Raw genomic sequence first — 27955 nt, forward strand, 5'->3', positions numbered from 1 at the left:
CTCTGTAACTTGCGGGTATCCATATTAGTTAAAACTAGCGGCATTAGTTGGAAGACATATAGTAATTTTGGGAGTAATGCCATCTTAAATAAGGCGATCCTACCCATCAAGGATATAGGGAGATCCATCCAACTCTTTATTAGTTTCACAATTTTGTTTATGATTGGGGGAAGATTGACATTATACCAGTGATTTGGGTTACCTGAGACATAAATACCCAAGTATTTGAGAGAGTGCTCTACCCATCAGAGAGGGAGATCTGGCCAACTTGCCCTAAAATGCCCCATGATATCCAATACCTCAGATTTGTCAAGGTTCAGCTTAAGACCAGAGAATAAACCAAAAGATGCAAAAGTTTGTAAAATTTTGGGAATTTTGGTGCACAGGGAACAAAAAGCAGGATATCATCTGCAAATAAAAAGGTATTAGGCAGCACCAACCCTTTGTAACCAGTAATATTATCTAAAATGCTTTGTAGGGTGTGGACTAAAGGCTCCAATGACAATATAAATAATAAGGGGGACACTGGGCACCACTGTCTTGTGCCTCAGGTTAAAGAGGAGGGTTGCGACAGACATCCGTTAACCATGATCCTTGCCCCTGGATTGGAGTAAAACACCTATACTGCTTGGTATTAAAAACCTTCAAACCCCATTTTGCCCAAAGTGTGTCTAGAAAGGACCAAGACACCCTGTCAAATGCCTTTTTGGCATCAAATCCCACGAGGACTGGGTCCCCAGCGGCCCAAAAAGCGTTTAACCTCATCCGTCTATGTAGCAAGTCATTTAATTCAGTGCGAATGAGGTTAAACGCTTTTTGGGCCGCTGGGGAATCATTTTGGACCAGATCTTTTTTGCATGCAGCAAATTTTGAAGTCAAGGCTATAATGTCATTATCTAATTCCCTTTTACGCCTTATGGAGTATTCAGTGATATTATCTCTTAAAACTGCTTTGGCAGTCTCCCAAAACAGAACAGGGGTAGACTGGTGAGCAGCGTTAAAAGCTTGAAAGTCTCTCCATTTAGTAGTCAAAACGTCCCTAAAGTGTTTATCTTGAACCAGCCATACTGGCATCTTCCAGGTTGCTGGATCCCTGTATGCTCCCTTTCTCCCCAACCGACAGGAAACTGGACTATGGCTGGAAATTATCAGTGGACCTATACTCGAGGATTGCAATTGCGGGAACATCGAGTCTGAAATTAAAACATAATCTATCTGTGATTTGGTATCTGACGTCCGTGCCATATGTGTGAATTCTCTACAACCAGGGTTTAGTATTCTCCAAACATCTATTAACTGTAGAGAATCACACAGGAGGGAATGCCCTTGTGCTGGCCTAAGGGTCTGTTATGAGCACTCAAGATCCGGTCCAAATCAGGGTCTGCCACACAATTAAAATTTCCCCACTAGAGGTGCCAGACTAAGTGACATTATTTTAGACACTATGTCGGAGAAAAATTGATGGTTATATTGATTGGGACCATAAATAGAGGCCAGTATAGTTGTTTGACCAAATAGCAGCCCTTCAATTATGATATATAACGGCCATTCAGCTTGACCAAGGTTTTCTGTTGTTGGAAAGAGATAGATTTGTGAATCAGTATGGTCATACCTCTACTATGTGATGACCCATGGGCCACAAATATTCGATTAAATCCTTTCTTTTTGAGTTTTAGGTGGGCTTTTGCCTTCATGTGTGTCTCTTGGAGGAATATAATGGTACCCTTCAATCTGTTGATATTAGAAAGAACCTTTTCTCGCTTGGATGGGGTGCCCATCCCCGCCACATTCCAGGACAAATACTGCACATAATCCGTCATTTGTACTCTGGACCTTGGGATAACAACAGGGGATGTCTTAACCTTTGGGGATTTTCCCCTGTCGAGAGCCCCATGATATGCCTTATCTTAAACTTCTCCTATACCTATTAATATGTCCCCTTTGCATTTGTTCCTCTTTCCCCTCCCCCCCGACCTCCCCCTCCCACAACCTCCCCCCCCCCCCCCCCCCCCCCCCCATTCCACCTTATACCAAAGGGAGCCATTCCCTTCGCTGGAGATCACTTTTGAAATGCAAAGGTGCCCCTCCTCCAATTACCCCCCATGCCCTAGAACAGCCAAGGAGACCCCCGGTGTTTAGGATAGATAAAGCACATGCATGTAACTTGGTAACAGCAGCTCAACGTAAACCCAAACTTTAACCAACTCTATAAATTTTGCCTGGTAGAGAAACACATAAGTAACTGTGGATGTAGAATGCGTACTTCCCATCACCAGATATTAAGAACTGGATATCGCAAATACAGTTACAATTACCAACGGCTTTTAGCAAAGAATGCACTTCAACTCCAAAAGGAGTATAGCTATAACTTTTTCCATGTAATATAAAATTGGAGCCAGGAACTTCAGGAAATTTGCTCTGGGAGAGTGAGGATAAATGTTTCTGCTTCTTTGGGAGCTTCAAAAAACTGGCACCCAGAGTCAGTCCAGATTTTAAGCTTAGCAGGATAAATGATAGCAAATTTAATTTTTCGGTTCACCAGATTGGTTCAAATAGGTGCAAACGCCCGCCTCATCTGTGCCACAGAATTGGAGAAATCTTGAAAAATTAATAACCGCTTCCCTCCATGCGACAAATCTTTCTTTTTGTGATACGCTTGAAGCAGTTGTACTTTAAGGGGCGGATTTTCAGAGCCCTGCTCGCGTAAATCCGCCCAAAACCGGGCGGATTTACGCGAGCAGGGCCCTGCGCGCCGGTGAGCCTATTTTACATAGGCTCACCGGCGCGCGCAGAACCCCGGGACTCGCGTAAGTCCCGGGGTTTTCGGAGTGGGCGTGTCGGGAGGCGTGTCGGGGGGCGGGGCCGGAGCGCGCGGCGTTGCGAGGGCGTGTCGGCAGCGTTTTGGGGGTGGGTACGGGGGCGTGGCTACGGCCCGGGGGGCGTGGCCGCGCCCTCCGTACCCGCCCCCAGGTCGCGGCCCGGCGCGCAGGAGGCCCGCTGGCGCGCGGGGATTTACGCCTCCCTCCGGGAGGCGTAAATCCCCCGACAAAGGTAGGATGGGGGTTTAGACAGGGCCGGGCGGGTGGGTTAGGTAGGGGAAGGGAGGGGAAGGTGAGGGGAGGGCAAAGGAAAGTTCCCTTCTAGGCCGCTCCGATTTCGGAGCGGCCTAGGAGGGAACGGGGGTAGGCAGCGCGGCTCGGCGCGCGCAGGCTATACGAAATCGATAGCCTTGCGCGCGCCGATCCAGGATTTTAGCCGATACGCGCGACTACGCGCGTATCTACTAAAATCCAGCGTACTTTTGTTTGCGCCTGGAGCGCAAACAAAAGTAGGCTGTTCGCGCTCGTCTGAAAATCTACCCCTAAGCGCATAGTTTAATATTTTAGCCACTACAATGCGGGGGGATTTCCTGTTCGGTTGCTTGGCTCCTATGCGGTGTGCCCGCTCCACTTTGAGCTGGCCCACAAGATCGGGGAGGCCTAGCTCAGTCGACAACCATATCTCAAAAAGCTGAGTGAGATTATCATCCGCCACCTGTTCGTCCAGGCCTACAAACCGCAGACTGGCTCAACGCGATCTATTTTCTAAATCATCAATTTTAGATTCCTGCGCCGTTATTAATTTTTCCATTTTGGCAATTTTGATTTGCAGCGTGAGGGAGTCGTCTTCCACCACATGTATGCGGCCCTCTATTACATCCATTCTCGCATTATAGTCAACTAGCAAGTTGCGGATTTCAGCTATTTGGGATGAAATCTCCTCAAATTTGGGGTTTATTTATTTATTTATTTATTTATTTATTTAAAAGTATTTATATACCGTTTTTCAAAACAAGGTTTTTTTGTCAAAACGGTTTACATTGTAAAATGAAAATAAAATAAATAGAGTTAAAATTAAAGATAAAAATAAAATAAAATTAAAATACAATAACTGGTATATACCTCATGGTAACAAAAGATCTAATTAAATAAAGTAAAAAAGTGGAGCTGGGCCAAAAAACATGTTTTATGGGAGGGAAAAGGTAGGAAAAAATGAATGGGGAGGAGGGAAGGCATAAGGTAGAAACATGAGTGATGTTGAGGATGTGGAAGAGGTTGTTAGGTTACTGAGTGTTGATTATTTGAAGTAGTGTGTTGTGGATGGATATTAAATGCTAATTGAAATAAATATGTTTTTAGTGTCTTCTTAAATTGTTGGGTATTGGATATTGAACGAAGTAAATTGGGTATAGAGTTCCAAATGGTGGGTCCTGCTACAGAAAATGCTCTTCTTCTGGTAATATCAAGTCTGGCCTGTCGTGGAGAGGGGATGTCTAATAGGTTTTGAGTTAGTGATCTTAAATGACGGGTGGGTTTATAAATGCGGAGTAATGAGCAAAGCCATGTGGAAGATGAGTTATGTAGTAGGCTGTGAATAATGGTAAGAACTTTGTATTTTATTCTATATTTTATTGGTAACCAATGTAAGGATTGAAGAATGGGTGTAATATGTTTTCGAATAGGAGTACCTGACAGAATACGAGCAGCGCTGTTTTGAACGATTTGCAAAGGATGAATTATAGAATCGGAAAGTCCTAAATAAAGAGCGTTGCAGTAGTCTAGACCAGAGAAGATTAGAGATTGTAGAATAGTTCGAAAATCCTGATAAAAGAGGACGGAGACGTTTTAAGAGTTGTAATTTGTAGAAAGATTTTTTTGTTAAGGAAGAAATATGTTGTTTCATGGATAGGTCTGAGTTTATGATGACTCCTAGGTTTGTAGCGCCGGTTAAGGGCCGCTACCACCGCAGCATTTGTAGACACTGTGGAGGATAAGTTACTTGCTTTTTCAGGGCTGACGGCGCTGCTGCGACCATCTTGGCTACTGGTTTTACTGGCTTATCTTTCTCTTTTCGTGTCGGGCGCTGAGACATCCCATCTCAAAACTAAATTATTTTCCAGGCTGCGCCTTCCCGGATGGCAGCGCTACTCGTCTCGACCTTTTAGAGAAATTTTCACCAGGATTCCGCCACGTTACAGATGTTGTTAGAGGAGAGGCACCCAGAGTATGAGGTGAATGCATCCTCTCCGCTCACCGCATCACATGATCTAGTCTTTGCATTTTTTTGAAAGAGTAAATAACCAATTCACATTTACCCATTCTAGACCTATATCATATCCCCCTCAAATGTCTTTTCTACAAGTTGAACAGACCTAATCTTTTTAGCCTTTCTTCGTAGGGGAGCCACTGCTTCCACTTTATCATTTGGTATCCCTATTCTGTATCTTTTCCAATGTATCTATATCTTTTTTGAGATGCAGCAAAGAGAACTGCACACAGTCCTCTAATTGCAGCCTCACTATGGAGAGATACAGGGACATTATGACATTAGCCCTTTTATTCTCCATTGCTTTCCTAGTAATTCCATTCTGTTTGTTTTTGTGACCACTGCCACACACTGAACTGAGGATTTAATTCTTCTGTAACAATCTGCAGTGATAATCAATCTATTCTCCAATGTGTGCTTTATTTATTTATTTTTTTATTTAAAAGTATTTCTATACCATCTTTACAAACAGTGTTTAGTCAAAACGGTTTACATATGTCAAAAAATAATAAAAATGAAAATAAAAACAATTAAATTAAAGTAAGAACAATAATGATTGAAAGTAGGTTGACATATAAAATATAAAATTACAAAAATTTTTCATTAATATAAAATAACAAATTGTTTAAAATAAAATAGGTAGCATAAAGAAATCAATACACAGAACAAGAGAACGTTGGGTGCCTAACTGAAGATATGTATTCTGGAAGTGTGAAATGATTATTTAGTGGGTGGTATCTGAAATGCAGTTCGGAATAGGTGAGTTTTTAAAGATTTTTTGAAATGCTTAGGATTGGATATAGATCTGATAGGATCTGGTAAAGCATTCCATAGAATGGGACCTATGACTGAGAAAGCTCTTTTTCTAGTAATATCAAGACGGGCTTGTCGAGGTGAGGGAATGTCAAGGTTTTTTTCCAATGATCTTAGGTGTCTAGTCGGTTTGTAAATTCGGAGAATGGAGCATAAAGTAACCGAGTTGGGAGTGTAGATAAGAGAATGTATAATGGACAAAATTTTAAATTGTATTCTGTATTTAACTGGTAACCAGTGTAAAGACTGAAGAGAGACTCTCTTTCAAACTTGAAGGTCACTAAACGGCTAAATTTTTAAAGCCTGGCTCACACAAAAACGCGTGGCCGGGTCAAGAGCATTTTTAAAACAGCCCAGCCATGCGCATATCTCCTAGTGCGCATGGAATACCAGGACCTGTGAAAGGGGCGGGCTGGGGGTGGGGTCTGGGTGAGGCGTGGGACAGCCGGGACAGCGGCCATTAGGCGCTGTCCTAGGGAAGCACACGCTGGCAGCTGGCCGGCGCGTGGAAATTACTTCAGTAAAAAAGGGGCAAGGAGGGTCGCTAAGGTGCTTACAAAGATACCATAGACAATGATAATTTGGCCTTTCCCCTACTTATGAGGAGGGAGTGGTGGGTTCCTGTCCCAGGGAGGTAGCCTTGATACAGGCAGGTATTCACCCTAGCGAGGCTGAGCTGAGGGGAAGGGTATGTGTTCTGTGAAAGTATACAGGAAATTTCCCGAGAATACCACAGCTATTTGGCCCACTCCTCCTTAAGAACCAGCCTAGCAAGGAATTATGATCCCGGGCACTGCCTTAGCCAGGGGATAAGAAGTCAGGGTCCAGAAGGGTTACAAAGGCCCCATGGCACAGACAGGAAACCAGCTTATGCAAAACAAGTTATATTTGACTTCTACAAAGGACTGTAGAGGTGAGTAGCCTTTCTTTTCTCCCTTTTTTTTTTGTAAATAAACGTGTGTGTGTAAGGAACCAGCTGGAGTCTGCCTCCTTTATCCTCTTTTCTGATTCCCAAGCCATGGCTGCTCCCTATCAACTACAGGATATTTTTCACTGAGTTCTCTCTCATCCAAAAGAAGTCTTTTTCTTGGACTGGGTGGACAGTGGAAGCTTTTTGATTGGGAAAACTGGTAGACTTGAACCTTTAACTCTCCTGGTCTGTTTTCCTGATTCTTTTTTTCCATTGTGCAAATTTGGATTTATCTCTTTTTTTTTTCTTTAACTATAGAGTCCAAGTCTTCTTATGCTGCCACTTTGTCTAAATTTAATAGATCTGTGAAGGGATCTCCAGAGTCTACCAATGGGCATGGGGTTGTATATGGCACTGAATCTTTAGTGGATCTCAAGAAGAGACCAGATATTACTGTAATCTGCAATTGCTGAGCTTGTCAAAGAAATAAAATTGTTGAGATCTGAAGTTACCTGCAAAATTAAAGGTGGATTTTAAAAGACGCGCTGATTTTATAACATGTGTGCATTGCCACACGCATGTTATAAATTTCGATACCCCCGTGGACATGTAGCCCAATTTTATATTGGCGCACACGTGTGGGATCTTATCCATAGCAGTCTCTAATGCTTGCAGCTAATTGTGGTTCTTCCTTCACCACTTCCTTTGGAGCTTCACCACTTTAGGTTGCTTGCTGTATAAACTTGAACCTTCACATAGAGAACTCTCCCAAACAGACAGTTTACTACAATCTGAGCTGTTTGGGCTAGATGTGAGGTGGCCCCAGAGCACCTCAAAACATGGGTAGTTCTGTCCAAATACCATGAGGTATGTGAGATGAGGCAGTGTTCCCACCTCTAGGCTGGCCTGACTAGACGAGGTTGTCAGTACAACGTGGCCTCTCAGATTTAGTTGCTGATTCCCATGTACACGGGTGATGGTTATTATCTTCTTATCATTAATCGATCAGGATGTCCAGTTATGACGTCTCGGGAGTAGGAAGCCCTTTCCCCTTGCTCCCTAGGAGCTAGTGAAAATTATAAAAATCATCAATCCAGTGGGAGCACTGAGAGGAGAGGATCACCTTGCTGGTAGCTAAAAGGAATCAGTAAGTTTTGCTTGGGAATTTTTTTTTTTATTATTGGGGAGAAGTAAACTATTGGGGGATATTATTTAGTGTGCTTCTATGTTTGTGCTTTTAATAGTAAGGCAGCTAATAAACAGAAGTTAAAGTGTTTATTTTTAAATAGGCAGTCAGTAAGGCAGCTAATAAGCAGAAGTTAATGTGATTGTATTTCCCAACCCTCCCATCTCTCACCCACCCACCCCTATCTCATCCTTTAATTTATAGACAGGTGCCACTTTCACACTAAAAAAAACAAAACACCAGCCTTTTAACTTCACTTCACGAATTCCCCACACCTTTTTGAGAGTTTGATCATTCCCATTACCAGACATATAGTTAATTCACTAATACATTTAAAGGACGCTGATTAGACATATTCCTACTCCCACAGCAACTTAAAACTTAACTAGGAACTGAACAAATTTGAGATGATGGCAGCAGTCCAGCAGCAAGAGGGGGGCCTCCCAGTCTTTTGCATCAAGTGTCACCTGTATAATTTTTTACCCGCTGGTGAGAAGTTGTACATGTGCATCTGATGCAAAGAGCTCCTGTCTCTCAGAGAACAAGTCCGATCTCAGGAGGCTAGAGTGGCAGACCTGGAGGAGCTGAGACAGACAGAGAGGTATATAGATGAGACCTTCAGGGACATAGAAGCCAAGTCCCGACTTCAGACTGGCAGCCCTGGTGCTACCTTGGAGGAAGAAGGTCTCATGATCGGAGAGCATCAACCTGGTGCAGCAGGAAAGGATCCTGTAAAGGACCTGCTCTCCAGGTGGTGCATTGTCCTTTTACACCGAAGATGTGTCTCCAAGGGCTACTGCCCAGGAGGGAACGGTTAGGTCGGCTGTCATAGTTGGTGATTCAATTATTAAGTATGTACACAGCCGGGTGGCTGGTGGGCGTGAGGATCACCTGGTAACGTGCCTACCTGGTGCAAAGGTGGCAGACCTCACGCGTCACCTAGATAGGATTTTAGACAGTGCAGGGGAGGAGCCGGCTGTCATGGTACATGTGGGCAAAAAACTTGTTGGATCTGTGCTACTGGTTGTTAGGGCTTCTGGCTCTTAGAACTCCATTGTACTCTATCCAGGTTGAATGGCTTTTCTGGGGCCATGATGACTCAGGCATGGTCTAGGCCTGGTAATAGACCTCCGTGATTTCTAGTGCCTTTTCAAGCGTAAAGTTTGGGTGTCAGCAGACTCACTGCCACATAGGCTGTTCTAGGTTGTCTAGGAACTGTTCCAACAAAACTGTTTTGGCTACCTCTACCCTGGTCTTAACTTCCAGGCACAGCCACATCCAAACGAAATCTTTGAGTCTTTGGAACAGGTTCCTTGGGTTTTCCCCAGGTTGAAGGACTCTCTGCCGAAATCATTGTCGGAAGGCTTCTGGGGTGAGCTCTGCTCTTTCTAGAATGGCAACCTTGACTTCCTGGAAGGTGGCCCTCCCTTCCAGATTGGCAGTTTGGAAGGCATCTTGACTACTCCCAATGAGTTCAGTTGGGAAGCTGGTGTTGGGCTGAGTATGTGAATTTACAGGATGAACCATTATGGTTTGTATCTGTCATCATTTACTATGTTACTATATGTACATCTACCCAAGATGGAAGAATTACAACTGGGTAGTCTGGTTAGGCCAGTTTTGGCCTTTTTCTGGCATTACTTACTGTCTGTTACTGTGAAATAAAACTATTTGTGTAATTTAATTTGTGTATCTATATATTCATCATGCACACATGCTTAGAAATGTATATTCAAATCTAAATATGTATACCCTAGAGCAGGGGTGAGCAAACTTTTTGAGCTGTGGCCCCCCTTTCATTCATGTAATTGTTTAGGGCCCCCCAGGACACACCCCACCCAGATACAGAGACACGCAGGCAGACACATCACATCACACTAAGAGACACAAACCACACACTGCTAATGCCCTTCTTAATACTTGCACTGTGCCAAAGAAAGCATCTTTCTGGATTTCATAGGATGAAGGTCCACATGAAAATTCTTCTTAATTAGGCCAATGGCGTCCAATAAAATTGAGACTAATTATGTATCTTTCTGCCACATTTTCTTGGTCTCTATTGGTAGTTAAGGATCTTCACTTTATCCGTATAAACCACAGAATAGTCACTGATTACTGTCACCTCTATAAGCAATGCCATTCTTCATTTCTTTCCCTTTACCACAATGCCTGGTTTACTTGCACATATCTTTTCAGTTGAAATAGTAGTAATGCCAAGGTGATTACAACTTCTTTGTTCTCTTCAGTTCTATCAGGGTTATGATCCCAGTGTTTTTCTGGTACATTGATGTTATAATGTTTACATAGCTTCCAAGGGATGAGCCATGCCACTTTGCTGTGCCTTTCTATATTTTGGCCTTCTGATATTATTATCAGCACACTACATCCAGAAATGAGATGCGTAACCATTTCTAGTTCTGTTTTACAGAATCTACATATGTCTTTTTACCACATTTTTCTAGTCCACTATCTTGTGCTGCAATTACATTATTCATCTCTTATTTCTAGGTTTAAGTTCACCTCTACTTAGCTAGTGCTGTGTCAAATATTGATTTCTATGAGGTTGTTGAAGGAAGTCTTTGAACTTCCCACTGAATTTGTGTTTCTGCCAGTAATCTTTCTTTGTTGGTCTGATTCTTTAAAGAGTTTCCTCTCTTGTTTTGCAAATTCTGTTGCTTCTTTCCCCATATGTTCTGGTAGATTTTCACTCATTCCTTCTATTCACCTGAATAATTGTCGAAGCTTAAAGATTGAGACCAATGCTGTTTGTTCGCTTCAGCATTTTTTTGGCATTTGGGTTTGTTGATGCCATTAAGTATTCCTGAAGGGCTATAGTGGTAGCTCTATATGTGTAATTTCTATAACACCAATTTTTCAAGGTTCTTATGGCCTGGATTGGCCTGGATTGGCCACTGTTGGAAACAGGATGCTGGGCTCGATGGACCCTTGGTCTGACCCAGTATGGCATTTTCTTAAGGTCTTTATGGGGCCAGTCTACTATTCCAGAGCTGCATGAGAGTGCAGAGATTGCAAGCTGATTAATAGCTTATATCTTATTCCATGCTGATAAGGCACTTTTCAATATAAGCTTCAGTCTCCTGCAATATCCTGTACTGATCTTTTCTCTCAGCAATTAGAAACATAGATACATGAAGGCAGAAAAAGGCCATATGTCCTATCTAGACTCCCCATCCACCCAAATAACATAGCTTCACAATTGCCATCACTCCCTCAGAGATCACATGTGTTTATCACATGCTTTTTTGAATTCAGACGCTGTTTTCATCTCTACCACCTCCACGGGAAGGCTGTTCCATACATCCACTACCCTGTCTGCAAAGAAATATTTCCTAAGATTTCTTCTTAGTCTGCCCCCTTTTACCCTCATGCCATGACCCCTCATTCTAGAGTCTCCTTTCCTGTGCATGGAAACCTTGGAGACATTTAAATGTCTCTATCACATCTCCCTTATCCCACCTTTCCTCTAAGGTATACATTTTTAGAATGAAGACCCCTGCCCATTTTAGTAGCAACTCTCTGGACTGACTCCAATTGTTTATATCCTTTTGAAGGTATGATCACCAGAATTCTACAATGTTCCAAATGAAACCTCACCAGGGGCAATATCACCTCCCTTTTTCTGCTGACCATTCCTCTCCCTATGCAGCCAAGCATCGTTCTGCCTCTTGCTGTTGCTTTATCCATCTGTTTGGCTACCTTAAGATCATCAAATACAATCGTCCCCCAGGTTCCACTCTTTTTTCTGCTTAGACAAATTTCACCCCAATACTTTACCTCTCTTGGGTTTTTGCATCCTAAATGCATAACTCTACATTTTGTAGCATTAAATCTTAGCTGCTAGATCCCAGACCATTTCTCAAGCTTCACTAGATTCTTCCCCATGTTTTCCATATATTCCTGGCCATCTACTCTGTTGCAGACTGTGGTGTCATCAGCAAAAAGACAAATATTTCCCAACAATAATTCTGCAATATCAGTCATGAAAATGTTGAAAAGAACCAGTGCAAGGACCAATTCCTGAGGCACACCACTAATAACACCTTCCTTCTCGGATTGAACTCAATTTACCACTACCCTTTGTTGCCTCCCACTCAACCAATTTCTGACTTAGTCAAATTTGTGCTTGCTGGTCTCTGGAACCCTTGACCAGCCTCGACCAGACGCCACGTCAGGTCAGCTCTGGGCCTCTTAGTTGCGGCAAGGAGCCACTGCCACTGCTGCCATTGAACCTCGGCCCTGCCACTACCATTCTGGCACTGCTTCCTCCTCTGGATTTGCTGCTTCTGCTACCGCTTACCCGCAGCCCTGCTGCAGCCGTCCCAACGCTGCTTCCTCCTTCAGAACTCCCTAGGCGCACATGCGTGCCCCTCTTCTACATTTAAATGGCCCGCAGCAGGAAAGTGACAGCGGTTGTTGAAGGAAGTCTTTGAACTTCCCACTGAATTTGTGTTTCTGCCAGTAATCTTTCTTTGTTTGTTGGTCTGATTCTTTAAAGAGTTTCCTCTCTTTTTTTGCAAATTCTGTTGCTTCTTTCCCTATATGTGCTGGTACCACACATATACCACAGCCCCACTAAAGTTTTTCACAGGTTCCCTCCATGTTGGGGCAGGATGGATCCTTGAGCTGGCATCCAAGGACATGTAGAAAAGAGAGATAGACCCTTTCTGCACCAACTGCTCAGAAATCTCTCTCTGTCTCTCTATGGATAGCCTTTACCACTCTGAATTTCAGGATTCTACTTGGGGGATGAACAATAGTTCTTATACCTGTTTTTTGCAATATATGCCCTTATCTGTCCTTGGTACATAGCACTGATAATTATCACTAGTCTCTACATTCAGTAAACATACTGAGAAGCAGGGTGGTTTCCAACTTCTTTTACTGATAGTTGTTGAGATGACTGCATAGTATTTACAGCTTCAATTCAGATTTCAGTCATGGGATATCTACCTCACCTCCATTAACCAACTCACATCTGCCTCACCTCCATTAACCAAATCCTCACAAAAATGAACTTAGCCCTCAACTCCCATAAAACTGAATTAATTGTCATCTCCCCCAACACTATCGCCTACTCCAACCTCCCCCCCCCCCCCCCCCGCTTTCCAAACCCATTTCCCCACTCGCACGAAACCTAGGTATCACGATTGACAACCAACTATCCTTAAAACCATTCATCAAAGCTGCCCTAAAAGACTGCTACTTCAAGCTACACATCTTGAAGAAATTAAGACCCCTCCTGCACCTCACCGATTTCTGCACCATGCTTCAAATCATCATCTTCTCCAAAATCGATTATTGTAACTCCCTACTCCTAGGCCTCCCTGCCTCCACCATCAAACCCTTACAACTCCTGCAGAATGCCACAGCCCGAGTCCTAACCAACACTCACAAAAATTACACCTATACTAAAAGATCTCCATTGGCTTCCTATCATCTCAAGAATACAATTCAAAACCCTATCCCTCATATACAAGTCCCTAGTGAATGAAAACACACAATGGCTTCATGAACCTTTCCAGCTCCACTCCTCCAACAGACCTACACGAACTGCTTACCAAGGAACCCTCCACACACCCTCCCACAAACTCACAAAACTCGCCTCCACAACAAAGAGAGTCTTCTCAATAGCAGGTCCCTCAAGCTGGAACATCATGCCCCCTGATCTCCACACAGAATCCTGCACATCGAAATTAAAAAAAAAATTAAAAACATGGCTATTCCAACAGCCTTCTCCTAACCCACACGCAACCCACCGCCACAAAAGCATAACAAATAAACTCCTGCTTTTAATTTGTACATAATCTTGCTTGCTTCTCCTCTTTTCCCCTCCCCCTAACATGCTTAATGCTGTACTGATTTAATACCCTTTTTACCATTATACCTTGTTTCCTTTCGTTCCACATAATTATTTTATTATATGATGAAGTTACTTGTTACTTATGCGTTCCATTTAATTGTTTTGCTTGTTAAATATGCGTTCTATGTAATTGTTCTGCCACATTTTTAGGCAATTTGTATCATTGTTCCCTGTAAACCGATATGATGTGAAGTCGGCTATCGGTATACAAAAAGTATTAAATAATAAATAAATAAATTTCGGCTAAAGTCAAATAATAAGACAGCAGAAAGATCAATACACTTGTTACTGCTCTTCTTTAGCAAAGTCTCTCAACATCTTCTGAAAGCACTTTTATTTTACGCTCAAATTCTTTCTTTCCCTAATTACTCCACATTCTCAGGTTTAATAGATTGAAGTTAGTTCGATCATCCTTTCTCCTTGGATTTAATTCCCAGCTCTCTCCATTGTAGGTGGTTAAAATTTAGTTCCAATTCAATACATTTTCCCAATTTTTCTTAAATCCTTTAACTTCTTACAACATACCAGATGGGCACCCTACTCTCTTCTGCATTCCACCTGAGTAAACATCAACAACGTTCTTGTTACCTTCAGTTCCTTGCAACTATGAACTCTCTTGTTTCCTTTCTTTTGTACCTTTGGCTAGGATCCTGTCCTGCAAATGAATTCCTCCTCACTTCTGGTTCTTTCAGAATGAAAGACACCATTCTCAATGGTTTGGTTACTGTCTCTCAGGTAACAAGGGCTATCAGTTCCCAGTGGAACAAAAATAGTCTCTGTACCCGAAAAAAGAGTAAAAATCAAGCAAAAGACAGGAAGGGTGGAAAAAACGTCCTTGCCTCAAACTGAGGAAATAGGATACATAAGTTGAAATATCCTCTGCATCAGGTCACCAGACAGATTTATCCCCTGGAGGAGCGATAGAGTCTGCCAGAATCTTCCCTAACACTTGATCTAACTTTACAAAGGGACACCCCAATCCACTGTGAAGGGGTAAAGGCTTTCACAGGGAACAGTCTCCAAAAATAAGTTTACAAGAGCAAAACAAGTCCAAACTGGGTGAGGCTGGCAGGTAGACCCTCAAAAAGCAAAAAAAAAAAATAGACTGTGCTCCTCTAATAATTAGGAAAAAATAAAGGCAGGAGACAGAGAGCTCTGGTCCTCTTGGAAGGTTTACTGAAAATCCACAACCTGTCTGAATAGAAGCTGAACTAAAAATCCACGAGGATAGATGGTGCTGGAGGGTGATAAACAGTTTTCCTTTTGAACAGCATATTTTGGTTTTATGCTTTGGATTTTTTTACCATTATCTTGAAATACATGTCTATCAGTGATACCTCTGCACTAAGGGGCCGATGCAATAAATATGCGCAGAAAGCGGGCCCCAGGGGTGCCATTAAATATTTAAATTAGGGGGGTCGCGTTAGTAAGGAGGCGCTAGGGTTGCTTGCGCGCCCCTAGCACCTCCTTGCTAACGAGAACCCAATCGGCATCGGCAGTCCGCTGGTTAGGAAAACTGATGCCGATAAACTTGGTGCCAATATAATATAAACTCCACACAGCCACTCAGTGGTTCAGGTAATGGACGCTTGTCATTCGAGCGTCTGTTTCCCGCACCAGACTGCCAGTGTTTTGGGGTTTTTTTCTATTTTTTATCTTTATTTAATTTTGTTTTTCCTCCTACTTAATATCGCAACGATATTAAGTAGGAGGCAGTACAGAAAAGCTGTTTTTTTTTCTGCTTTTCTGTGCTGGTTTAAGGAGCACTCAGCTCAGTTGAGCGCTAAATGTGCGTCCTAGACGCACATTTTTTTTTTCCATCTGCCGTGAATGCTAATAGCCTCAGTCTCATGCATTTGCATGTGATTAGCGCTATTAGACTCACTCCATGTCTCGGAAGCGCGTTGAATAAACGTTAATCCCTTTATTGTATTAGGGGATTAATTAGCGCCATTCAACCCGCGTCCCACTGCAGGTTATACAGTGCACTCGGCTGAACGCACTGTATTGCATCGGGCCCTAAGGATGTGCAGTAATTTAAAATAAATGAATAAAATGCAACAAATCAGGACATTTTTGGTTTGTTCCAAATGAAATTGAATCAAAAATAGTCTAAGAAATTATCTGAGATTTTTTATGAGGATATTTTTGGCTTATTTTCATATTCATACATTTAAAAAAAACAAACCATGTCTCTGGCAGGACCAGCCCGAGGCCTGGTTCCATTGCCAAAGCCTAGGCTGATGCCGGGGCCTGGCCTGAGATAGGCTCCCATTTCTAAATGCCTAGGACTAGGCCTGACAATAGGACCTAATCTGAGGCATGGTTCCATTGCCAAGCTCTAGGCCTAGGCAAGACACTGGGATCTGGCAAAAGGTTGGGTCTCATCATCAGCAGCAGCAGCAGCTGAGTCTGGGTCCCATCGCAGAGACCTAGGCTCGACACTGGGGCCCAGTCTCAAGCCTGGTTTCATCACAGAGGCCTAGGCCTAGGCCCAACAGAAGGGCTGTACTGAGGCCTGGTCCTGTCGTGGAAGCCTAGGCTTAGGCCCAATGCCGGAGTCTGGCCTGAGGCCTGGTGCCGTTGCAAAGACTTAGGCCCTACCCAGAAGCCTAGGACTAGGCCTCCTGACATTTTCTTTTCTTCTATTGCCAAGAAATGTCACTATCTACTTGATGGACATGCCGCAGTGATTCACTGTGATACCTTCCTCCCAAGCAGATGCTGCCATTGTGTTGCATGGCTGTACATTTCAATGGCTGGGCCTAGGCCTTGGTGCCAATATAAGGCCTTGGACCAGGCCCCAGCTCCGGGTCTAGACCTCGGCGCAGATCAGGCATCAGTTTGGACCCCAGTGCCAAGCTAAGCCTCAGCAATGGGACCAGGCCTCAGGCCCCCAGTGCGAGGCCTAGGCCTCAGTGCAGGGACCAGAACTTGGGCTGGCCTGTGACACTGGGACCAAACCTTGGGCCGGGACCAGGACCAGGCCTAAACCTTAGTTCTGGGACTTGGCCTCAGGGCCAGGGCTTGGACCAGATCCTTAGCCCAGGTCCCCACCCTGGACCATATTTTGTTTCCCTTTTAAGTCAATGGTGCCTAGGGATTGCTTCCCTCATTGATTTCAATAGAAAATGAAAAACAAATATAATAAATAAAATGTATTTTTTCATTTATTATGAACCAAATGAAGGGAGATTACCTACAAAATGAATGGATGAACAGAAGCAAAAATATTGCCTCTGCACATCCCTACTCTGCACTCAGTGATTTAATATTTCCTTCTGTACATTTTTTCCAAGGAGGAGTCTTTACTTTTCTTTTATTCTTCTAGCCTTCTGTCCTTGTTTGCAGGATTCTCTCTGTGATTATTTTTACTGTACAATGATGCATCTGGTTTATACTTATGGCCTTGATAATCTCACATCTTTTTTATTTTTTACTTTGGGTGTCAGGTAGTCTATTCCTCTGCTGAACCCCATCATACATATCCTTCTCCATATGAATCAGGACTTCAATGGCTAATTCCTCTGACTCCTGCTTTTCCTCTTCACTTGGCTTCTTAGCCTGTCTTACACTCCTTTCATCTTCTTTAATGGCATCCTTATCTCTCACTGATATCTCACCCATTAACCCTTCTGATTGTTCTAGCTGTTTTGACATCTTTCTACTTGTTTCCTTAGACTGCTTGGGTATTGGCTGCTTGGCATTGGGGAGTAGTACCATGATTAACATGTGATTTGCACAGAAGAGCACTAAACTCTGCACCCTTTTTATTCAGGTTTGTGTACGCATTTTTTGGGGCCAATGCAATACGGTGTGCTGAGCCGAGCGCACTGTTAACCTGCAGTCGGACGCGGGTAGAATAGGTGTTAATCAATCCCGTAATGCAATAAGGGGATTAGTGCATATTCAACATGCGTCCAACACGGAGTGAATCTAATAGCGATCATGTGAATGAGGCTATTAGGCATTCACTCCCGATGAAAAAAAAAAGTGCGTCTCAGACGCACATTTAACTGTCATCTATTAACGCCTTGCTGGAGCTGTGCGCATCAAAAAAAGTACAGAAAAGCAGAAAAAACTGCTTTTCTATACTGCCTCCTACTTAATATCATTGTGATATTAAGTAGGATGAAAAATAAAAGTTAAAAAAAAAAATTGACAGTCGGACAAATCACGAAAACCCACGCTGAGTTTATTGGCGTTGGTTTTCCTTACCGGCAGTCAGCCACGAAAACCAACGCCGATAAACCCGGCATCGGTATTCGTGACTACTGTTCACCATTAAGGAAAACTGACTCTGAGTCTATCGGCGTCGGTTTTCGTGATGGCCGCCCGCCGCTAAGGAAAACCAACACAGAGTTTATCAGCGTCGGTTTTCCTTAGCGGCAAACGGTAGTCATGAAAACCAATGCCAGGTTTATCGGCGTCAGTTTTTGTGGCTGTCCGCCGGTAAGGAAAACCAACTCCGAGAAACTTGGTGTTGGTTTTTGTGAATGGCGTACGGCAGTCACGAAAACCAATTGGATTTGCGTTAGCAAGGATACGCTAGGGTCACGCAATTGCTGGAATTTGGGTGCATGGCAGGTCCTCACGCATTTTAGATGTAGCCACGAGTAGACTAAGTCGTTAGGACATGCTTTTACGTTTTCATTCTAATTTGGTAGCAAATCTATTTTTCATTTAATCTATTTATTTATTAAATTAGATTTTTAGTCCACTGGATCATTATGAATGTTCCCAGTGGGTTGCAACAAAAGTAAAACATGCCACATTAAGCATGCATATCCACAATAAAGTAGATAAATAAATCCATGTCTTTGCAGCAGAGGGATGATCGTCATACACTAATATATCCCTGCACTCTTATGCTTAAGTTTCATGCCAACATCAAAGTATGTAGAGCAGAAGATGTGTATTTCAGAAAGGTTATTTCGGAGGTATGTGTCTTTAGGAGGTGGGGGGAAATATGCAACTGAGGAGCAAAGAGTGAAGAGAGGGTTAGAAAGACTGAATAAATAATAAATGAAGAACAAATAATAAAACAAAGTAAAACATTATACACAGATGCAAGCAGTGCTAGTTTCTCATCCAAAAGCCAGCAAGGACAAACAAAAGTGATCCATATGACAAATATTATTACATGGCTAAAAGCTGTGGTGTTTAACCTTGAGTGCAGAGTGTGCGTTGGCACTCTGGGCCATTGACTCTCTACTCATATGTACAGTTTCTCTCCCATACTGGTTTATGCCCTTGCAGTTTGAATATCACGTTAGGATGTGACATCCTGGGCCTTGACAGTGCCTTTGTTTGTATATTTATAGCTGCTTCTGGTCACTGCAGAGCAAAGGGGAGAGTGCCCTGCCCTCTGGCCTATTCTTAAACATATTTGGGCAGAAACTCCTCTCATGTGGCACTAATTGAAATGATTAGTGGCAGCGGTGGGGGGGGGGGGGGGAGTGTGTGTGTGTGTGTGTGTGTGTGTGTGTTGGGGGGGGGTAGAGTTGTGAGCTCGCTGTGCCTGACTCAGGCTTATCTGCCAGGGGCTAAGCAAGAGGGGGTGGGGGGAAGTACAGCTTTGCCTCATTCCAGTAGGGCTCCGCTCAGGCTCCTGGCCATCTGTCCACACTTGGAGTCAGGAGACAGATAGAAGGGGACCACATTCACTATTGCTCTGCCGAAGAAGGAAAACTATTCAGAAAGTCTGGGTTTCTTCGCTTGAAATAGAGGGGGGTTTGAGAGCGGCTCAGCAGGTCAGTACTTCTGCAGTCACTTGTAATTGCTCGGGGAGCTCACTGTAAAGGACGGTGCCGGTTACGGACATAGCCACACGTAAGGCGCTGCTCTTTGAAGGATAACGCAAACGAGAAACATAAGTGCGGTTCCATTAATAAACGCTCTTCCATCTGCCCGGTTTCCCATGCAAGGAAAGACAGAATGGCTTGTCTAAACTTGATACTGGAGTGCCACTTTCTGCTGGAGCAACTCGGAACCTGTTAACCGTGCTCCGAGGATTCCTGCTGAGGAATAACTGAGATTATTTCTTACCCGCCCCCCCTCCTCCCAGTTAGCAGTCTTTTGTGGTTGTGCATACATTCAAGAAATGCAAAAATGTAAATCATTTGCTATGGAAACCTTAGTTCAGCATAGAAAGATAAGAAGCCAGCTTGACCCTGGCTGCACGAGAATTCAAATGTGCGTTATGCAGCGTAAGAGTTTTGAATTGCAATACGGACAATCCTTGCCAGTTTCGTGCTTGCTTTACGCTTACTTTGTTTGATAATGTTAGCTGAGAATGCATTTAAGAAACTTCATAATCCAAAGTAGCCTACGATCAGGCATGCAGCAGCAGGACTGAGTAAAACCTTACTTCATTCTGTACGCCAGTGCTAGGGAGGAAAATAATAGTCTGACAATACCTGTATTTCGGGCAAAGGGAGTAGAGTAATTTCCGCTCTCCTGAGTTTTCATTTAAGCAAAATAAATATATCAAAATTAAACTAATCTCCATACAACTAAAATAATCTAACTGCAGTATTGAAAATGCACGTAAGAGGAATTGTGGTCTTGGCATAAGGTTATTTCTGATGCGCTATGTTTTTATCTGAATACAGAGGGATGTTATTATTAACCACATGCACCCAGATCCTGATGTTAATTTCTGGCTTTGTTTCTGGAGACACAGTCTTATATATAATCAAGCTGTCGCTTTCCTAACTGAATATGTAATACTGTCGAAGTCTGGTGTAAATCACTTGCAAAAAAAAAAAAAAAATGCAAACCAGAACAGAAATTTACGATACAATACATTTGTGATATTACTTTCTTACCCAAGGAGTTTGGAAATCAGTTTTGAACGAGTTTTAAGTTTCAAAATGAACTGTCCACAAACTGGCTTCAGATGTTTTTGCAAGAAAGTTAAATGAGAGCTTTACTGTAGCTTACTGGTCACATGGGAGTTATTTTACAATTAAAAATGATGTGTTAGCCTTATTATTTAGGTCTATATTCCATTTGTTTCTTGTGTTTAGAGTTACATGACTTGTATATTTGAAATTTAATAAAGATATAATTTTAAAATAAGATGCATTATATTGCCTTGCTTTAAAAAAAAAGGACAGATTGGTTTGATGAGGCTTTTCCAGCCATTCTGTATTGTAGGATTTTATGCATCAGGACTGTGTTTTAAATGGAATCTCTGGGTTGGTTGTGCCCCTTCTTGTCACTCAGTTTTTAGGATTTTCACGGGAAAGACATCTTGTGTATGTATATTCTGTGGGGTATCTGTCCTTGTAGATTATCCAAAATGAATTCCAGAAAAAAAAAACAAAACTACTGTATCAGCCACTGAAAGCACCTTTTGTTAAAATTTGCTTTCAGATTTGTTGGAAATCAAGTGTTTTCTTGTACCATGGAATGCTTTACATGGATATGTTTACCCTTTGATCACTTTTTGAATCCCTCTTTTGTATTAAGCAAGCTTTTTTTTTTCTTTTTTCCTCAGAGCCGAAAAATGTTCAGACTGCAAGGTTTTCTTTTTTTTTTTTAATGTATTTTTGATGTTTTACAATGGAAGCCTACAGTGGCCTGGGGTGTAATTCTTTGCTAAGCTATCTGTATAACATATATGTCAACATGGAAGACTCAAAACTGGCACCAGATTTATCAGCAAAAGCATCCCAAACACTAGCGCAAAACCAACACATCCCTTTAAATCAGCCCCTTCAAGATTACTCTGTGCACACTGTGAAATGGTCTTCCACTATTCCCTGAGTGGAGTCTAAATATTGGCAAACAATTTTCATCAAACAGCAGTCTTAAAAGGTTGTTAATCAGTAAATCCCTAATGGCAGAAAATAGTTTTGTGTTTCTTTTATTTTCTTGTTGTCATGCTGTGGTGTACCTTCCTAGATATGGTTCCTTCCAGCTCAGGCCATTGAAATCCTATTTCCAGGCTCATTTACAAATGCCAGGGGTGAGCGTACTGGAGCACTGAAATTATTATTGAAAATGTTTATGATGTTTTTGAGAAAGAATTAGAGATTGCACAAGACTTAGCTAGCACTGGCGCCTTGTAAATAAGCCCCTTCATGCTTGTTTTTCAAAGAACCTGGTTTTGAAGTCGTGGTGTTATCTTGGAATATGAACCAGCTATGTCTTGGCCTCACTGTCTCATCTTTGGGCCTTACTTTGTTGTAATGTATTATGCCAAGACATAGGCCAATTCATATTCCAAGATATCACAGTGACTTCAAAACTAGGTTTTTTGAAAACAAACATGAAGGGACTTATTTACAAGGCACCAGTGCAAGCATTAACACCATTGCTAATGCTGGCATTTTTTTGTATCTCTTCAGCGCTGCGTATATCTAGTAGCACTATAAAATGATAAGTAGTAGTAAGTAGTAGCATTTTTATGTGTTTTTGGAATACAAGGTGTGCACTTTTAAATATTAGTTCTTGTATCATCCCCCATCCTTCCTCTATCCCCTATACACCCTGGTTTGTTTGATTTTTTTTTTTTAATCTTCATCTTAACTACCGTGAAACTGTTTATGTTGTACTTATTTTTTGCTTGTACCAATGTATTGCAAGCATGGGGGTTTCTGATAAGGAAGCTCGCAGCAATGCCCCAATTTCTTTTGTAGTCATAATGCTGTGAGTTGATTAATTAGGAAGAAGTTTCAAAAACATAAACACTAATACCACTTCAAGAGCAAAATGTAAAGCAGAAGAACAATGGCATTCATAATGGCTTTGTGTTTTAGCTACTAACTAAATTATTAGATGCAAACAAAAAAAAACTGCTAAAACTGCTTTGATCATATATTGCAAAAGCTTGATAGCTGACATATTAATTATAATTGCATTTTCCTAGGAAAAGAGTTGCATTTTTCAGCTTCTGACTCATAAAAAGAAAAATCAGCACTTCACAAAGGTTTTAAATATAAAGTGAAAATTCATAGGTTCCAGCTGAAGCCTTGACTTGGAGTGGCTGACTGATTTGTGCTTTTCTGATATATAAAGACCCTCTACATGAATGATACATGACAGAAGTTACACTTTGATTCCAGTCCTTTCTGAATAAGAATCTGAAGTATGTAGAGCCAGCATCAAGTTCATACACTTATCAAACTGCCAAAGGGCCGGATGATGAATTCCACTGGTCCTCTTCTTTAACCCTCAGTTACGGAGCCATTAGGAGTTTTCATTTCAAAATCCTGGCATGGGTTCAGTGATGTTTCCAGTGATGTGGGGCATTCATTTCTGAATCAAAAGGCTATCGAGATATTGTTACTTTACTACATGAGAAGTTTAGTATCAAAATTGCAAACAAGATAGCATGCTGTAGGATCCATTACACAGAGATTATGTTCCAAAAGAAATTTTTCATGATTCTATACTTCTGGCAGAAAGCTTTTGGAGAAAGCCTTACGAAAGTGTAGTTCTGAGTATATCTTCACTAGCTGCCACTATTGATAGAAGTATTAACAGGAGAAAAATGGGTCGCATGGGTTTTAGCATTATGCAGTAAATCCAGAGCCAGTAGGACTTAGCTGAGATGTTAAGGTTTGTTCAGTGCATTTACTTAATGAAGTCAAAGAAAGCTGTATATGCCCATGCACCGGGAAGGTGAATGAAGGAATACAAAATGATTTCCTGCCAGGTGGTGTATCCTGTTTTAATTCTCCTTGATTAATAGATATTCCATAATTCAGAAAAAGAGCTTTGTGAAGGAGGTTTCAATGATAACAAATTAGCAATGATTTTGGATTAGATCATATAGAAAACTTTTACATTAGAACTCTAGCAACCATTTCTATTTTTGTTATGTAAGTATTAGGTTATGACAGAATGTGGTTTAATAGTTTGCCTCACAGCATGGTATAAAAAGAGAGTCCCAGTGAGAAAGCGTGTCAGTGACACCTGTTCATGTCTATTGTAGTAACTCATCTGCTAAGTGAATTCAGTCCCTAGGTTTCACTGCACATACATATTGCAGTTCCATGCTGTGTAAAATAGTTCCCTTTGGAAATACAATACAATTACTTTAGTCATTTTATTTTGCCTACAGACTTCATGTCTTTATCACAAGACCGTACTAGGCATACATCTGTGAAGGATCTGTTTTCTCTTAAAGGCATTAAGCTGTTTTGCCAAATATGATGAGAAAACAAGAACAAGTGAAAATCTCTCTGTCTTCTGTCTTGCATGATTTTGCCATCTGGAACTTTGCCCCCTCCATAAAGTGCAGAAAATGTGATCCCTGGCTAATAGGTGTAGCATTTCAAAATTGGGCAGGCAACTAACTTGCAGACATTTTGCACTTTTTTGCCCTGCTTTTTGCCATGAAATTAAATCTAACCTATTCTGGATATTATATTGTCCTAACAGAAAAGTCAATGTAAATGCATCTGCAATTGTTTTAATGTGAAATCTATGCTAATGAAACAATGAGATGCAAAACTATGCAAAATAGCTCATTACCTATTAGCGCAGTGAAAAAGTATCTGGTGGATTTTAAAAGCCCTATGCGCACCAAAGTCGGGAGATATGCATGTGTCTCAGGCCGGTGTGCACTGTGTGGATTTTAAGAAGCACCAGTGTACGCAAATAACACCTGGTATGTGTACAAATCCAAAAGTTCAAAAAAGGAGTGGGGAGTGGGCTTGGTTTAGTGGGGCATGGGCGTGTAGGGGGAAGACCGAGATATGCAAGTAAATACAAGCGGGACGCTCTCCGTTCGTGGCATGCCATGGTCTCCTCTCCTATTTTCTGCGCAGAATTTGGGAATTCTGCGCAGGGGGGAATTCTGTGCAAATTCTGCATTCCGCAGTAGCGCAGAATTCCCCCAGGAGTAATCCCTGCACTGAATGAACTGGGAAAAGGGTAAGTAGCCTTGACATGCACCTCTTTTAAAATCCCTCCACTTATGTGGTAGACGTGGCTTTTGCGCGCACATATAAAGTTGAGCACACATGTAAACACAAACACCCAGTTTTATAATATGCGCGCATATATGCACTTATCTTAGAAAATCATCATGTCCATGTGTGCAAGCTAGCATACATCTGTTCATGTGTGCATGCACACGTGTGCATGCACATGGGTCTTAAAACGTATCTCTTTATGCAAAGTTTCACAGACGCGTTACTGCAAAAAATGTAACTATTCCTCAGGGAACTGTAGTTAAGTCTTTGCAAAATTGTCTATATGTATACCTATACTTTACCACCTGCCTCACTTGTATGTTAACATCTACTGTTAGTACACACGTGAAAGCAGTAAGCATTTTGCTTCGGCACATTAATGGCCGAAGTTAATGCATTGGCCCCTTGATCTGTTATGAAATGCCACGCTACCCTGCATGTTGCACTATGTGCACACAGCTTCAGAAAAGGGCTAACGAAGAATATTTGAAAGGAAAAAAAGAATCAGAGTCAAAATGTTTGAAAGTAATACTGAAATGTCAGATTGGAAATCCAGTTAATTGGTAGGCAGTGTATAACATTTATAGTGTTAGTGATTTTGATTTTTTTCTGTCAAAATGGAGGATTGTTAATCACTCAGAGACAAGCACAACCAGAAATCCAGTTCTTCAATTGTACTGAAGCAAATGGCGAGAATCACTGGCAGGGATTGGTACATGACAACAAGATTATATGCTGATCCCTTCAGTCTGGCCAACAGGAAGAAGCTGTAAGAATATCCTCTAAGCGGTACAGACTGGATGGGGAAGGAACTGTCTGACACATATAGATTTTCCTTCAAACCATACAAATTAAAATTACTTTGAAAAATCCACAATACTGATTCTGATTGAAAACATGTCTTAGACATAAATAGTTGAACTTAATGGATATTGTGCAGCAAGCAAGTTATTCCGGTACTTGAGCAGCAATACCACTGAAAGACAATAATGCGTTTTGTTTGCTCTGTTTATTCTGAGAACTCAGAATTGACTTTTCCCAGAACCAGATGTTGTATTGGACTTCTTGCTACCTGGCTCCAAAATAAATACTGCCTTCTTTCCTTCCTGAAAGATTGCATTTATAGACCTGGTTTCAGGAATGATTAATCATATGGATTAGAGAAGCTGTCTCTGACTTCTCTTCCTCCTCCTCTTCCAGGTCCACTCCACTACGCTTATGCACTTTTGAGATATCCCATTCCCAACTCTGATGTGATATATACTCTTCATAGGCTTGTGAGTAAAAATTTTCTTTCATTTATAAGAGTGTGTGTTTGTGTGTTAAGTAAAGAGCTGAAACAATCATGAAGAAACTGAGGCTGAATGTTTTACCCACCCAGTTTACTGTGAATAAAAGTATATTAATTGCTGGTGCTATAATGTTGTATGTAGCAGTGCAATTTGTTCATACTGTTGAGAGGCTGACAATTACTAAAATCTCTAAAATTATTGGCTGTTCCTTTACGTGGGATATCCCATGTTATCTGTAGATATATTCACATTCTAGTTCTAACATCTTAACATTCTGAAAAGTTAGAAATGAAGGCCAATACGTAGAGGAGTGTTCTCAAGGTTGGAGCTTTCCATTGTGAGTTGGACAAGTCCTGGGACATGAATTCAAACTCCTATCAGCAACTGGTTCTGTGTGAGATCTTGGGCAAGTCCTTTTTTTCTTTCTGTGCCTTTGTGACCCACCTGAAAACCAGGCGCTTGTCTTATTCTGGCTTCCTTGGTCAGCACATTTTTTAAAAAGTTGTTGATGGCACCTTTTTGTTGAACTAACCTAATACGTTGGCAACAAGCTTTTGAAAGCTATGCACACATGTATCAGGCTAGACCAATAAAAATGTAACATCTACAACATTTTTGCTGGCCTATATTTCCATGGATTGAAATGGACCATCTTGGCATTGACATTAGCTCATTGTAAAATGTTGATATTTTTATGGGATTTTTGTTGTTGTTGTTGTTGTAAACATAGTTATGTATGTTGTGGTTTTTCTTCATTTATATTTTGAAATGTTTCAGCTGTTGTAAAGAATAGAATCAACACATATTACTTTCATGCTTATTATCTTCATCTTAAAGCAAAACAAGCTTGAAATTGTATTGACAGGTTAGTTAGTAAGACTATAATCTGATATCAGAATACTTATTTGTTGAAACAGAGGATAGGCACAAGTCTATATTTCATAGCCAAATCAACTTAAAATCAGTGCACAATTTATTATACCATTTGGTCCATCCATCCGCCCAGATATATCTGTGTCCTGTGCTGTCAGAGGTCTTCCTGGATCTGAGGTCTTCTCCCTCCCTACACCCCTTTGTGTCTATCCCATCTGTACTTGAATTCTGCCACCTTACTGGCTCTTATAACCTCTACTTCTGGGAGAATTCTGTGCACAAAAATGTAAAATTGTGCGTATAAAAATTTAAAATTCTGCATACTTTATAGTGGTCAAAATAACAAAATATAAATCAGTTTTTGACTAATTAATTGAAAATGTAATAAATTTATTACTCAAAGTTGCAGAGTTTTAAATATTTTCAGCACAATTTCCCTAGAAGTATACTGTAAGAGTGTCCCTTCCACCCTTTCTCCCTATTCCCCTGGTCAGACCTCTTTCACTTTGCCTTTTTAGGCCCCAATTCCTCCACCCTCCACTATCTCTTCCCTGCCCTTCTAGGCTCAAACCCTTCCACTCTAACTTCTCAGCCCTCCACTCCCAGAGTTTGACCCCTCTCTCATAATACCTCGGCCCTTCCTCTCTCATATACCGGCTTCTCACAAAAACCCCCTATCTTTCTTGTGCACATACCCACACACCCTCACACAGACTCCCTCCCCCTGACCCAGCCTTATTCCAGACATGCTCAGCCTGTCTGCAGCTTCGCCGCATTCAGCCTGCCCACAGCCCTGCCTGGTCCAGATTGTCCCCAGCCTTGCCTAGTCCAGCTTGTCCATAGCTTCACTTAACTCAGACTGGTTATTGCCTTAATTGATCCAGCCTGTTCTCAGACTTCCTATGTACTGCACTGGACTCCTACAGGCCCCTAGCACCCAAAGGACCAAATTCTGGGGAAGAGGGCTTGCTAGGGAGAAGACCA

At 41.8% G+C, this 27955-nt stretch overlaps 1 protein-coding gene across 13 annotated transcripts in view; it reads left to right on the plus strand.

Moving 5' to 3' along the window:
* Nucleotides 1-27955, plus strand: part of LOC115084679 (poly(rC)-binding protein 3-like) — a 1201673-nt gene that overhangs the window by 636927 nt on the left and 536791 nt on the right. For 4 of the 13 annotated variants that reach the window (XM_029589866.1, XM_029589865.1, XM_029589878.1 and 1 more), the window contains exons 1-2: nucleotides 19456-19628; nucleotides 26007-26083. The gene's annotated coding sequence lies outside the window, so the exon portion shown is untranslated. Of the gene's footprint in view, nucleotides 1-19454; nucleotides 19629-26006; nucleotides 26084-27955 lie in introns of those variants that run through there. The other 9 variants (XM_029589868.1, XM_029589871.1, XM_029589873.1 and 6 more) reach the window with 4 other exon arrangements.

The sequence above is a fragment of the Rhinatrema bivittatum genome, chromosome 2 (genome assembly GCF_901001135.1).
Source record: "Rhinatrema bivittatum chromosome 2, aRhiBiv1.1, whole genome shotgun sequence".
In the NCBI taxonomy this organism is placed as follows: Eukaryota; Metazoa; Chordata; class Amphibia; order Gymnophiona; family Rhinatrematidae; genus Rhinatrema; species Rhinatrema bivittatum.